Source organism: Eurosta solidaginis, chromosome X, assembly GCF_040869045.1.
Source record: "Eurosta solidaginis isolate ZX-2024a chromosome X, ASM4086904v1, whole genome shotgun sequence".
NCBI classification, from domain to species: domain Eukaryota; kingdom Metazoa; phylum Arthropoda; class Insecta; order Diptera; family Tephritidae; genus Eurosta; species Eurosta solidaginis.
The window spans coordinates 141,092,884-141,107,991 of NC_090324.1; the positions used below are offsets into that span (position 1 = coordinate 141,092,884).

General features: G+C 34.0%; 1 protein-coding gene across 9 annotated transcripts in view; it reads right to left on the reverse strand.

Moving 5' to 3' along the window:
• The window catches only part of LOC137235484 (calcium-dependent secretion activator-like), a 2,443,847-nt gene that overhangs the window by 2,272,456 nt on the left and 156,283 nt on the right, over positions 1–15,108 (reverse strand). For 8 of the 9 annotated variants that reach the window (XM_067758485.1, XM_067758483.1, XM_067758487.1 and 5 more), the window contains one exon: positions 4,220–4,408. The gene's annotated coding sequence lies outside the window, so the exon portion shown is untranslated. Of the gene's footprint in view, positions 1–1,330; positions 1,469–4,219; positions 4,409–15,108 lie in introns of those variants that run through there. The other variant, XM_067758491.1, reaches the window with a different exon arrangement.

Sequence of the window (15,108 nt, forward strand, 5' to 3'; positions counted from 1 at the left end):
AAAGAGGTCTAGTTTTCAAAGGCGGAAGTATCTTGGTGAACGAAACAATGGAAATTTTTGGGCATCTAAGATCTCATAAGCCATTATGATCCGATACTTAGAGATCATTTGGAGAAAGTTAGGATTTTACAACGACAGCACAAACGTTTACAAGTTCACTATCATTCCCCAGAAACTCAGAACGGGTTTATAGAAATTTGTGCAAAGCACGTGAGGGAAACTATATTAGATCAAGGCAAGAAAGCCAAGTATTTTGCTATTATGGTTGATACTATGCCTGACGCTAGTCACGTTGACTACGTTAATTTTGCGCTAACAATTCAAGAACGGTTTTTGGCTTTCGTGAATTGTAACCAAAAAACCGATCAGAAAATCGCTGATCTAATTTGCCATACTCTAGGGTGACAATAAATCCCATTAAAAGATTGTCGTGCACAAGGGTACGATAACGGCGCCAATATGAAAGGAGCTTACAAAGGAGCACTACGTCACATTCTCGACAAAAACTCAAATGCTGATTACTCGCCTTGTGCAACCCACAGTCTCAATTTATGTGGTTTTGATGCTGCAGAAGGTTGTATGGCTGCTATTACTTTCTACGGAGTTGTATAAAATTGTTTTACTATTTTTAGCAGCAGTCCACAACGATGGGACATCCTAAAAAAAAAATGTACCGAGCTCTCTTCACAGTCTTTCAGACAAAAGCCAAATTTGACTGCGCAACCATACGGAGATGTTACCGGTATTCTCAAGTACATCAACAAGTTCGAATGTATGTTGCTGTCCTCAATTTGGTTCAAAATACTGACTACCATTAATGAAAGAAACGTGATCCTCCAAGCTAGAGACGCCATCATAGATAGTGAGGTCCGACATCTAGATCCCTTATTAGCTGATTTAAGTTGATAAGGAACCAATGGGAAACAATTTTAAACGAATGCAAAACAGTTTCTATTCATTTGAACATCTCGTCAAAGATTCCGGACATTCGAAAAGAAACCCTAAAAGACCTTCTGAAGATAATTTAAATGAGATGATTACGGATGGTCTGATTTTAAAAACAATACATTCCTGGTTATCTTTGATTCTGGAATCACTGGCATTACTGAACGATTTGCAGCTATGAAAAATTTGAACGAGACGTTTTCATTTTTGTGGCAATTTGAAGACAAGGATGAAACTACGGTTCGCGCCAGCGCAGCAAAGTTTGTCGAAAAATACAAATCGGACATCGGACAAGCTTAGAATGCAAAATAATTCACTTGAAACACGTTTACGAAGCAAATTTCGATAAAAGTCTGTCACCATTGGAATTGCTAAATGCCATCTATGTTCAAAATCTGTATACAATTTTCCCCAACATTTGTGTTGCTTTACGTATCTTTTGCAGTATACATGTCACTGTAGCTAGTACAGAACGTTCCTTCAGCTGTCTTTCAAGAATCAAAATTTTTCATAGATCGTGTTCAATTAAAAAGCGAATTTTAGGACTTGCCACGCTTTGTGTTGAATCCGTTTAGGAAAGACAGTTAAATTTTGATGTTATAATAAAAAATTTGCAGCGAAAAAAGCAAGAAAAGCCACTCTTTTATATCCGAACCTTCTATATTGAATAACTAAAATGTATAATCATCATTAGGCTCATGCCATTCCAAGACACCCGGTCCGCGCAGGACATGATTTTTGATTTCGATGAAATTTTAATATGTTGTTCTTTGGTCAAAATAATGAAACACATGTGTTTTTTTTGCCTCAAAAAAATTTTTTTTTCGGATTTATCGGCAATTGAATTCCATAAAATGCAATCGGTATTTTATTCACCTTTTATAATCAGAGTGCTTTGCACACAGAGTATATTAACTTTGATTGGGTAACGGTTCGTTGTACTATTATAAAGGAATCGAGATAGATATAGACTGCCATATATCAAAATCATCAGTATCGAAAAAAAAGTCCGTCCGTCCGTCCGTCCGTCCGTCTGCCATCAACACGATAACTTGAGTAAATATTGAGATATCTTCACCATATTAGGTACACGAGCTTATCTGGGCCCAGAATAGATTGGTATTGAAAATGAGCGAAATCGGATGATAACCACGCCCACTTTTTATATACATAACATTTTGGAAAACACAAAAACCTGATTATTTAGTAAATAATACGCATAGAATGTTGAAATTTTACGTGTGGACTGATATTGAAACTCTTGATAAAAATTTGAAAAAAAAATTTTAAAATGGGCGTGGCACCGCTCACTTGTGATAAAATCAATTTTACAAATATTATTAATCATAAATCAAAAACGTTAAACCTATCGTAAGAACGGCAGAGAGGTTGCCTTTACTATAAGGAATGCTTTGAAGAAAAATTAACGAAATCGGTTAAGGACCACGCCCACTTTTATATAAAAGATTTTTAAAAGGGTCGTAGACGAAAATAATAAGCTATATCTTAGCGAAAAAGAGCTATGTATCAATGGAATTTTACTTTCTAAATTGAATTATAACAATAATTTGGACACTAAAACTTTTGAAAATGGGTGTGGCACCGCCCCTTTTATGACTAAGCAATTTTCTATGTTTCGGGAGCCATAACTCGAAGAAAAATTAACGGATCGTAATAAGATTTGGTACAAAAATTTTCCCTATAGCAAGAAATATTTCTTGAAAAAATGGACGAGATCGGTTAAAGAACACGCCCACTTTTATATAAAAGGTTTTTAAAAAGGTCGTAGACGAAAATAATAAGTTATATCTTAGCGAAAAAAAACTTTGTATCAATAAAATTTTTCTTTCTAAATTGAATTATAACATTAAATTGGAAAACACTAAAATTTTTGAAAATGGGTGTGGCACCGCCCCTTTTATGACTAAGCAATTTTCTATGTTTCGGAGCCATAACTTAAAGAAAAATTAACATATCGAATTGAAATTGTGTACACATATTTTCCTTATAGCAGAAAATATTTCTATTAAAAATGGACAAGATCGATTAAAGACCACGGCAACTTAGATATAAAACAAGTTTAAAAGGGTCGTATACTTGAATAATGAGCTAAACCTTGGCAAAAAATAGTTTTGGATCAATGATATTTCACTTATCAAGTTTTATTGCAAGAGGAAATGGGGAGACATTTTTTTTAAACGGGCTGTGCCACGTGTTATGTAGAAAAGTAATTTATCTGAAATGAAATGTACAATTGAAGGTCACGATGAGTATATAGTGTTCGGTTACACCCGAACTTAGACACCTTTAGTTGTTTCAACTGTCAATAACTTTGTTAAAAATTAACCGATTCTCATAATTTTTTCTTTGAAATGTTCGATATTATATTTACTTTTATATAACTTTATAAACAATAGCATATAGTTTAAAAAAATTGTTGTTTAGTATTTAGTAAAAATTTATGACTTTTTCAAAAATTAATTTCTCAAAAAACTTTATCTTTTTTTGCTTAAACTTTTTCTCTATTGATTGAACAGTTCATATTTCAACTTGGTTAAATGCCTATTAGCCGAAACTTGCTGTTTTCGAGATATGAATTTTTGAATATTAAAAATTTTTTCCCTCATTTATTGATGCAATGCATTACAGCATACAATAACTTTGTCAAAAATTAACCGATTCTCATGATTTTTTCTTTGAAATAATCGTTATTACTTTTAATTTTATATGAGTTTATAAACAATTGCATATAGTTAAAAAAAATTATTTTTTTAGTATTAAGTAAAAATTTATGACTTTTTTTTCAAAAATTAATATTTCAGAAAAAAACGGTTATTGTTTTTTCTTTAAACTTTTTCTATATCGAGTGAGCAGTTTATATTTCAACTTGGGTAAATATCCATTAGCCAAAGCTCGTTGTTTTCGAAATATGAATTTTTGAATATTAAACTTTTTTTCGCCATATATTGATGCAATACATATCAGCATACAAGACGATCAATGCCAAATGCTTAAAATTAAATAAAATATCACATTTATTATTGAAAACATTCATTTTTTATTATATTTTTTCTCTACGGCCCTGCTGGCATGGATACAAAATCCGCACTGTTCCTGGTCAACTTTCGTCGCACACAGAAACACAAAGATCATCGATATGGTCAGTAACAAGACTGGCATCACGTGGACTCAGAATCTAAAATAGGGAACTCAGGAGGGCGCCTAAGGACTTTTATAGACTTGTCATACAACGAGCGTCATCTGATCGTCTTACCTTGTTCAAAATCTGTATACAATTTTCGCCAACATTTGTGTTGCTTCACGTATCTTTTGCACTATACATGTCACTGTAGCTAGTGCAGAACGTTCCTTCAGCGTCCTTGCAAGAATCAAAATTTTTCATAGATCGTGTTCACTTAAAGAGCGAATTTTAGGACTTGCCACGCTTTGTGTTGAATCCGTTCTGGAAAGACAGTTAAATTGTGATATTATAATAAAAAATTTTGCAGTGAAAAAAGCAAGAAAAGCCACTCTTTGATATCGGAACCTTCTATATTGAATAACTAAAATGTATAATCATCATTAGGCTCATTCCATTTCAAGACACCTGGTCCGCGCAGGACATGATTTTTGATTTCGATGAAATGTTAATATGTTGTTCTTTGGTCAAAATAATGAAACAAATGTTTTTTTTTTTGCCTCAAAAAAATTTTTTTTTCGGATTTATCGGCAATTGAATTCCATAAAATGCAATCGGTATTTTATTCACCTATTTTTATACTTATTTTATACTCACTTTGCACACAGAGTATATTAACTTTGATTGGGTAACGGTTGGTTGTACAGGTATAAAGGAATCGAGATAGATATAGACTTCATTATATCAAGATCATCAGTATCGCACAAAAATTTGATTGAGCCGTGTCCCTCCGTCCGTCCGTCCGTCCATCTGTCCATCAACACGATAACTTGAGTAAATATTGAGATATCTTCACCAAATTAGGTACATGAGCTTATCTGGGCCCAGAATAGATTGGTATTGAAAATGAGCGAAATTGGATGATATCCACGCTTATTTATTAGCAAATAATACGCATAGAATGTTGAAATTTGACGTGTGGATTGATATTGAAACTCTTGATAAAAATTTGAAAAAAAAAAATTTAAAATGGGCGTGGCACCGCTCACTTGTGATAAAATCAATTTTACAAATATTATTAATCATAAATCAAAAATCGTTAAACCTATTGTAGGAACGGCATAGAGGTTGCCTTTACTATAAGGAATGCTTTGAAGAAAAATTAACGAAATCGGTTAAGGACCACGCCCACTTTTATATAAAAGATTTTTAAAGGGTCGTAGACGAAAATAATAAGCTATATATATTAGCGAAAAAGAGCTATGTATCAATAGAATTTTACTTTCTAAATTGAATTATAACAATAATTTGGAAAACACTAAAATTTTTGAAAATGGGTGTGGCACCGCCCCTTTTATGACTAAGCAATTTTCTATGTTTCGGGAGCCATAACGGGAAGAAAAATTAACGGATCGTAATAAGATTTGGTACAAAAATTTTCCCTATAGCAAGAAATATTTCTTGAAAAAATGGACGAGATCGGTTAAAGAACACGCCCACTTGTATATAAAAGATTTTTAAAAGGGTCGTAGACGAAAATAATAAGCTACATTTTAACGAAAAAGAGCTTTGTATCAATAGAATTTTTCTTTCGAAATTGAATTATAACATTAAATTGGAAAACACTAAAATTTTTGAAAATGGGTGTGGCACCGCCCCTTTTATGACTAAGCAATTTTCTATGTTTCGGGAGCCATAACTCAAAGAAAAATTAACATATCGAAATGAAATTGTGTACACATATTTTCCTTATAGCAGAAAATATTTCTATTAAAAATGGACGGGATCGATTAAAGACCACGGCAACTTAGATATAAAACAAATTTAAAAGGGTCGTAGACTTAAATAATGAGCTATAACTTCGCAAAAAATAGTTTTGGATCAATAAAGTTTTATTGCAAGAGGAAATGGGGAGTCATTTTTTTAAACGGGCTGTGCCACGTGTTATATAGAAAAGTAATTTATCTGAAATGAATTGTACAATTGAAGGTCACGGTGAGTATATAGTGTTCGGTTACACCCGAACTTAGACACCTTTAGTTGTTTCAACTGTCAATAGCTTTGTCAAAAATTAACCGATTCTCATGATTTTTTCTTTGAAATATTCGTTATTATATTTACTTTTATATAACTTTATAAACAATAGCATATAGTATAAAAAAATTGTTGTTTAGTATTTAGTAAAAATTTATGACTTTTTTCAAAAATTAATTTCCCAAAAAGCGTTATCTTTTTGCTTAAACTTTTTCTATATTGAGTGAACAGTTCATATTTCAACTTGGCTAAATGCCTATTAGCCGAAACTTGCTGTTTTCGAGATATGAATTTTTGAATATTAAACATTTATTGACAATAGCCGTGTTTTTTAACACGCGCGTATACGTTTCGTTTGCGCGTGTTAAAAAACGCCTATCTTCGCTTAGATAATGCTTAGGAGACCCATCTAGCGGCTGTGGTAAAACAACTAGCTACAGCAACAGGGTGTACCGAAAAGCGGAGACGCAACGCTCTGATGGCCATAGGGTATAACATATAGCTGAATCAGTTGCGATGAATTGTGGACACACATATAATAAATAGAATTAGTGTACAGGGTGAAACAAAGACACATATTTCAGTTACATCTGAGTATAATGCGTATTGAAATTTAGTAGGACAAAATTTATGCGCAGCAATTTCAGAGGTGTATTTATAGTTTGTCTCTTAGCAGTCAATATAAAGTTTAAGCGTAAACGGATATACGCGTGTTAAAAAACACGGCTAATAACTTTGTCAAAAATTAACCGATTCTCATTATTTTTTCTTTGAAATGTTCTTTCTTACTTTTAATTTTATATAAGTTTATAAACAATTGCATATAGTTAAAAAAAATTATTTTTTTAGTATTTACTAAAAATTTATGACTTTTTTTTCAAAAATTAAAATTTCAGAAAAAAACGGTTATTGTTTGTTTTTTGTTTAAACTTTTTCTATATCGAGTGAGCAGTTTATATTTCAACTTGGGTAAATATCCATTAGCCAAAGCTCGTTGTTTTCGAAAAATGAATTTTTGAATATTAAACTTTTTTTCGCCATATATTGATGCAATATATATCAGCATACAAGGCGATCAATGCGAAATGCTTAAAATTAATTAAAATATCACATTTATTATCGAAAACATTCATTTTTTATTATATTTTTTCTCTACGGCCCTGCTGGCATGGATACAAAATCCGCGCTGTTCCTGGTCAACTTTCGTCGCACACAGAATCACAAAGATCATCGATATGGTCAGTAACAAGGACTGGCATCACGTGGATTCAGAATCTAATCCAGCGGGTTTAGGAAGCAGAGGACTACTTGCGTCAGATTTAGTCAACAATTCGTTGTGGTGGCATAAACCTTCTTGGCTGCAAAAAGACAATTCCCACTGGCCAGCCAAGACAGCGAATACATCACGTCCGTTGAGGAAAATAGGGCACAATCATATGTCATGACAAGAGCAGATCAAATGGATATACTCGATCTATTTTCAAATTTACCAAGGACTTTGAAAGTCCTATCCTATGTAAGGAGATTTTGTAAAAGGACTCATCCTAGAACAAAAGCCGCGTTCCATGAAATAACGTGCATAATCTCAGCCGATGAGATCAAGGCAACGACTCAAGCGTTAATAAAATTCAGTCAGGAACAATTGTACGATAAAGAATACTTCCAATTGAAAAATAGGGAACTCAGGAGGGTGCCTAGGTGCTTTTATAGACTTGTCATGCAACGAGCGTCATCTGATCGTCTTACCTTATAATTGCAGGCTGTCTCGCCTTACAGTCATGATGATTCATCACGATTCCCTTCATGGCGAGAATCAGCTCATGCTTCGTCTTATCCGAACCCAATATTGTATTCCAAATATCAAGAACATGATCAGGGCCATCATCCATGATTGCAAAACATGCATTATTTACAGAAAACAGGCTAAGTCCCAACTTATGGGTACCTTTTCCTGCTAACGTACTACCTTTACTCGAGCGTTAACAAAACCGGGGTAGACTTTGCTGGGCCTTTCCATATCAAAAGCGGTCAGCCGCGGTATGGGTTGGCGACTGTCAAAAGGCTACTTGTGCTTTTTGTCTGTTTCTCTACTAAGGCATTCCACTTAGAAGTCAGCAGTGATCGTAGTACCCCATGCTTTCTTGCAGCTTTTTCACGCTTTATCGCTAGAAGAGGATGTACGAAAAACGTCTACTCTGACAATGGTACAAACTTTGTCGGAGCTTGAAGATCTTTGCGATCAGAGATCAAAGCCCTTCTGAAAGAAAGCCAAGACAAAACAGTGTCCAAGTAAAGCCATCCAGCATTAACCTGACATTTTGTTCCCGCTACCGTTCCACATATGGTCGGCCTGTGGGAAGCGAGAGTAAAGAGCTTCAAAAGCCCCTTCAAAAAGATCGCATCTCCCCATATATTTACCTTGCAAGAGCTCCAAACACTTTTGTGGCGGATTGAGGCGTACCATACCTCTCGTCGTAACAGTCCAGGGTCGAATGACCCAAAGAACCTGGAGCCACTAACTCCAGGCCATTTCTTAACTAGCAGTCATCTTCTGGCGCCGACAGAATCGGACGTGAACGAAACCCCTGCCTCCATGATAAACAGGTGACAGAAGCTCAAAGCACTCCATCAAAGCTTCTGCTGGCTATGGAAAGCCGAATATCTTTCCGAACTACAAAAACAAGAGAAGTGGAAACTTTCAAAACAGAACATTAAGGGGGATGATCTAGTTGTCATCAAAGAAGACAACTTATCTCCCAACGAATGGAGACTCGGTAGAGTTTTTAAGGTACACCACGGCGAAGATAACCGAGTACGTGTAGTTGACTCTATTACGGAGAAGGGTCAAGTGAAAAGCCCATTGGCCAAACTGATCCTTCTTCCCACGGAATATATCGATTGCGAGAGGACCAAGAGCTCCTCCTGGCAATCCCTCCTCTACCTGCAACCTTCCCAAACTCTAATTTCCTATCAACCCCTCCCCATCAAGCACAAATCTACACAACATAAAGAGAAGGAAGGTGGAACCTTCCTTCGCGTAACCCCAAGTAACTAGTTGCATATTAACCTACCAAATATGGGCCCATGGTTAACTAATACAAACCAAGTTATTAACACATGCTCACGTCTTCATGTCGCTCAGTCCCGAGATAATTCGAATAAATTTCTTTCGGCCTCGTGATGTTTGGAGTCGGCCGGAAGTGCCAACGGGGAAAGGGAGCACAGGACATGAAATGCCCCTCTATTCTTAAGTTCTCCTGAGCAAGACATCTAATAAGCACCCCCGGTGTCGTTATTGTGGGAGGCTGTTGGGGGATTACTAGTTTCTACTACGTGATGGCAATGGGGACAGGAAGCGCAGGAAACGAAGACACAGGCACTCTAGACCCACCTCAGCTAAGATCAAAATTAATCATCATAAATTTGGCAGAACTTCTGCCGGTGAAAAAAAAGTTAACCATGGGCCCATTATATTTAAATTCAGAGAATAATCCCAGAATTTATCAAAACTCCTCATATCAAAAAAAAAATTCAAATACATCATTTTATTTGAAATTTCAATAATAACTTATAAGTACGCTCCCTGAAACAAAAGTGATATTGGTTTCCAGACATACACGCGTTGCGTCATTTATATACCCAACAAGCAAAGTAATGGAAAAGTTGAAGAGCTTACCTAAATACGTTGAATATTCGAGACATTTATTGCAGCTCCATTCAAAGAGGCCCCACAGAATATAATTTTGCATTAAAATACAAAGAAAAATTTGAGCAAAATAGACCCAGCTGAAACAGCAGAGGATACAATAAGTTCACTTCCACTTGATCTAAAAATAAAGGTAGAATACTCTGCTGAGTTTATAACATCAGACTGCAAACAAAATGTTTCAAATTTATTCGAAGACCGTATCCAAAAGCTATCACCACTTTTTAGTCAAAATACGGTTTCAAATACTGAACAACATATTTACATATTTTGAAAGCACTAAACATTGAAACTGAAATAAAGCTGGAAGACTCTGTTGATTTTATATTGCCAGGATATCGTTTACGCCAAGATAGCCGGGTTGTAACCAATACTTTCCCAATATCTCAAACAATTATTTTGTAGACCTGTGCAGAAAATTTATCGCCGGTGCTAACCTTGCAGGGAATATAGTAAAAGTTGAAGAGTATATAACGCCAGACACAATTACAGATTATAACCAAACCTCGAACTTGATATTCGAGCCGCTGAGGAGAACTGCAGTAGAAAACTGTAAGCAAAACGCTGGCACAACAAACGAACCTACCCCTAGGTAAGACCATACATATGCGACCAGTTACTGTTACCCGTCAAACCAACTGCATCAACGTAATCTAAACAGTAATAATACCAACTGCGATAAGAATATAAAATGAGGGGTAATGGGAATGGCTTTGAACCTGGTGGAATGAAACAAAAGTTTTTTCTTCTCTTGTGAAGTTAGTATTTAATTAAGTCAATAAATACAAGGAGGAATAACCGCCGAAAAGAGATTTAAGATCGAGTTTCTCTTCGAACTCGCTTTGTGCTCCTTTTAAATTTTTCCTACAAATTGGCGGGACGGGTCTTACATGTATTACGCCAACTCCGAACGGCATCTGCAAGGCAGATGAATTTTCACTGAGAATCTTTTCATGGCAAAAATACACTCGGAGTGTTTGCCAAATCCCTGCCTAGGGACGACCCAGCTTAGAAAATTTTGTTCTAATTGGAAAATATCTTTTTTCAAAATTTGCGATGTTGTGTTGACCGGAGCACCTTACCACCACACCACGGTGGCCTTAGTTGGTACTTAATAAGATTAATTACTTGGGGCGATATATGCATCCGTAGAAATCAAGCCAGAGCTTCTCTTTACTTGAGTCGGGGACCTGCTGTTAACTGCTGGGTCGCACAAAACACTGACAGAGGTGGTCGAATATTGTCGAGTTCATATGGTCTTATCGCATACGTAACATCTTCAGAATTAATGTTTTAAATGGAATACCGAAGCCGTATACGCCGTCTGAAAACAAAAACTCTGCCTAAAACGGGGAAGAATTGGTTACAAATTTCGGTATATCGGGTGAAAATTCAAGTATTTTTGCTTAATGCGTAATAAACGATGTTAAATATATATGGGGAATTCCATCCCATTTCGACCAATTTTGAACCCGACCCCTTTAGAATTGGCTGAAAGTTTTTCTTCTTTTTCTAGCTTACGAAAGACGTTTTTCAGAAGTTTTTCAAATTTTTTCATCCAACTCAAAAAAAAGTTATAAATTTAAAAAAAAACACCGTTTTTGTTTTCAAAATGCTATGACTTTTTCAAAAATTGACCGCTTGGAATCTTTTTTTTTTTAATTTGTTTTTAAATGTACTTTTCGGATATAAAAGGCTAGATCTTTACAAATTTCGTAAAAATGCTGACTGGAGATAGAGAAAAAGATTATTCGGTATTCGAAAAATTTATATTATGAAAAACTGGTAAAAAATTTATAAAAGAACCAGATGGAAAAGCGAGTAAATCGCCCTATCACGAGAAAGACTGGAATTTTTTCCCGTCCAAAAGTTTTCATTTCAGTATACTACCGTTTAAACAACCACGTTCCAGTCATGAATGATCGTGCCGACTAATCATGAAAGAAGTACAACAACAGCATCCTTCCGATCCAAATCAAGATTTCGAGAGGAACAGGACCCATAATTAGAATGCTAGAGCGTTGCAAATTAAAAATTTTTTTGTCGAAAATTACGGTATAGTAAATAAATATTTAGTCCCGCGTGTTTCTAAAAATGAGGAGACGGACGTTGATGTTGATAACTTTAACAGACGGATGTCTGTATCTATCTAGCTCCTTTATACCGGACCAATTTGTCAAGATTATAAAAAAAAGTTATTTTAAAAATTATCTATTACAGATGAATTGATGCTCATTCCAAGCACCAGCGTCGATATGAGCAATTAAGCAAAACAAACATTACCAGTAAATTTATTATCGGAGTATTATATAACCGAAAATTGCTACAAGTTCACTACTGTTATACTCTCAAGCAACGAAGTTGCGCACAATTGAGAATAAAATGAAAATGTGAACTAAATTTTGTACTAAAAAGTAAAAATATTGGTCAGAAATTCTTGTACATTAACATAGATACAATTTTTTTATTAAAACAAATATTTAGCAAACACATGCAGTTTTGCGTGGTAGCACGTTGACGTTACCTCCTACTTTACTGGTAACGTTATTATCAGAATACGAAAAGTTGCTTGCCATTCTTTCAACCGGGTAAAAGATGGTTGGTTTGTGGGCTTAAAATGACTTGAAAGAAAATGTATCAATGTTGCAAAGACGTATATAAAAAATTCTAGTAAATAAACTTCGAAATAAGTAATCATGGAGAACCAAAAAGAAATAATGAAAAGGAAGATACTAACACTTGAACAACTATGACATAAACTGGAATACATTAAAAAAAACAAACATGGAATCCAAATATCATACAAGAGTCCAACTTCGCGAATCACATGATCGAAAAAGAATGTTTCCCGCACACATTACTAAAACAGTCAAGGTCCTCCACCTACAGGCAAACCGACAAACAGATAACATTCAACGGTAGAATAATAAACGAAAAGACAAACACAATTTCAGACATATAAAAATTAAAGAGCCGCACTAGGGTTTTTTTTTTTTTAAATATCACATTTCTTCGGACTCTGTAAGCTTTTGATTAGATCTATTACCATTTACCATTTTTATCAATGGAGAGATAAAGATAACAGCTGATACGGGGTTGACAGATAACTGAACTAACAGGAGAGAGTTTTTTTCGACTTCCGGGAGAAAACTGGTGAATCACGAGGAAGCTGCACGGAGTGCGCAAAAAAAAAGTAGAAGTGATTTTCTTTCGAGTTCTAAGTTACTTAAACTCATAATTATTTCTAAAAGGCAATAGGCGAGTAATCTAGTGTGGGAGCCCTGTGATCGAGTTTCAACGTGGACAGAGAACTGAAAGCTGGAGTCTTATTGGGATATATTGGCAAATGGAGGAGTATCAGGCTTAGCTGGAGAGTAACTGGCTCCCTCAAAAATATCTCATCTTATTTGCTAAAGTTTAAACACGGCGTGAGTGTAGAAGTTGGTTCCTGCAGTTATCCCTTTATGTTCATTCTTGTGTTGTATATATATATAATTTTACTTATCGAAACAAAACTCTACATATGCACATAAAAAAAAAACAAATATTTTATACTAAATGAGTCCAGAAAGACCTGAATTTGTAAAGCAGTTACCTAGAGAGAATTGCGAAGTCATAACCTGTTTAGAGAATAGCTAGTCCTAAGCGAAACTGAGTTTATTTAGTTGCCATAGTATCACGGCCACGCGCGTTTTAAAGTTATAAGAAAAAAAAAAAAAAAATATGCATAAAAATAATAATATAAGGAGATTTGAATAGAAAATTATTATTAATGCGAAATTCAAGTTAGATTCCCGAAATCATATTTGTTAAGTGAAAAATAAAAAAAAGGGAAGAAATATAAGGTATAGATATATATTCGTAAAACGAAAACATAATGAAAAGCAAAATATATACTTATATATATATGCATAGTTAGAAGTTAAATAATGGTCAAATAAGTGAAGTGAAGTAGGAAGAATTAAATCAAAATTTATAAACAAACCAAAAAATAAAAAAAATATACAAATAAGAAAGGCAAGATTGAGAAGTGTTTCATAAAAAAAAAAACAAAGAAAGTAATTAATACTTTATTTTATATTTGCACATATTAAGTATAGGCGCATCAGTTCACATACTTCTTGAAATATATATATAAACTGTCTCTCCACGTCACCTGCAGCAGCAACGAGGGAAGCGCTTCGCCACGTCACAGTACCAAAAAATGGTGTGTGGAGAAAATATATACTTTTAATTTTACATATCATACGCATTTTATTAAAAGTAATATCCATATAATATACGGATGTATATGAATTTTAGAGGATATATGCATATAGGGTATTCCATCCCATTTCGACCAATTTTGAACCTACCCCTTTAGAATTGGCTGAAAGTTTTTATTCTTTTTCTAGCTTACGAAAGACGTTTTTCAGAATTTTTCAAATTTTTTCATCCAACTCAAAAAAGTTATGAATTTTTAAAAAAACACCGTTTTTGTTTTCAAAATGCTATAACTTTTTCAAAAATTGACCGTTTGAGATCTTTTTTTTTTTTTAAATTTGCTTTTAGATGTACTTTTCGGAAAAAATACAAAAGATGTTTAAAGTTTTTTTTTTTGTAATTTTTCAGTTTTTCGAGATTTTTCGAATTTCACCATTTTTTTTTTCTCATAAAAAACTTCAATCAATTCTGCAATCATCCCCACTAATACCGGAGTGGGCCGATTTTTTTTTTTTTTTATTTAATTGAAAAAAACTTTAAAAATTTTGGAACAAGTGCAGTATACGGACAATGCTGATATAAAAAAACGAAAAATTGAGATCGATAGGTATTAATAAAAGAAACATAACGATATATTTTTTTGTTGGGCAAACAACAACAACAAAAGTTATTAGAGGTCAAAGTTCATAATAAGCTTTTTTTTAAATCTAAATTACTTCTAAAGTATTGAACCGATTATCAACGTCGTTGGATAGGTATTTCCAATACCTTTCATTTGGTGTATATTTTAAGTATATAACTGCAAAGAATTTCCTGAAATAATATAATTTTTTAAAAAACATATCAAAGTTTTTAAAAACTTAATTTTTTTTTAATTTAATTGCTGTATTAAATATATGAAAATATAGTTTGGTAGATGGGAAATAATTTAAGCTTTCATTCAAAATTATATATAATATCCTTAGTCCCATCAATGCAATACCAACTGTCCTGTTCCTGGTATACCAAAACTTAATTTTGGTCAAATTAACAGTAATTCTGCGCAGAACACCTGGTATTTGTTTCCTTTATGTGCAGAACA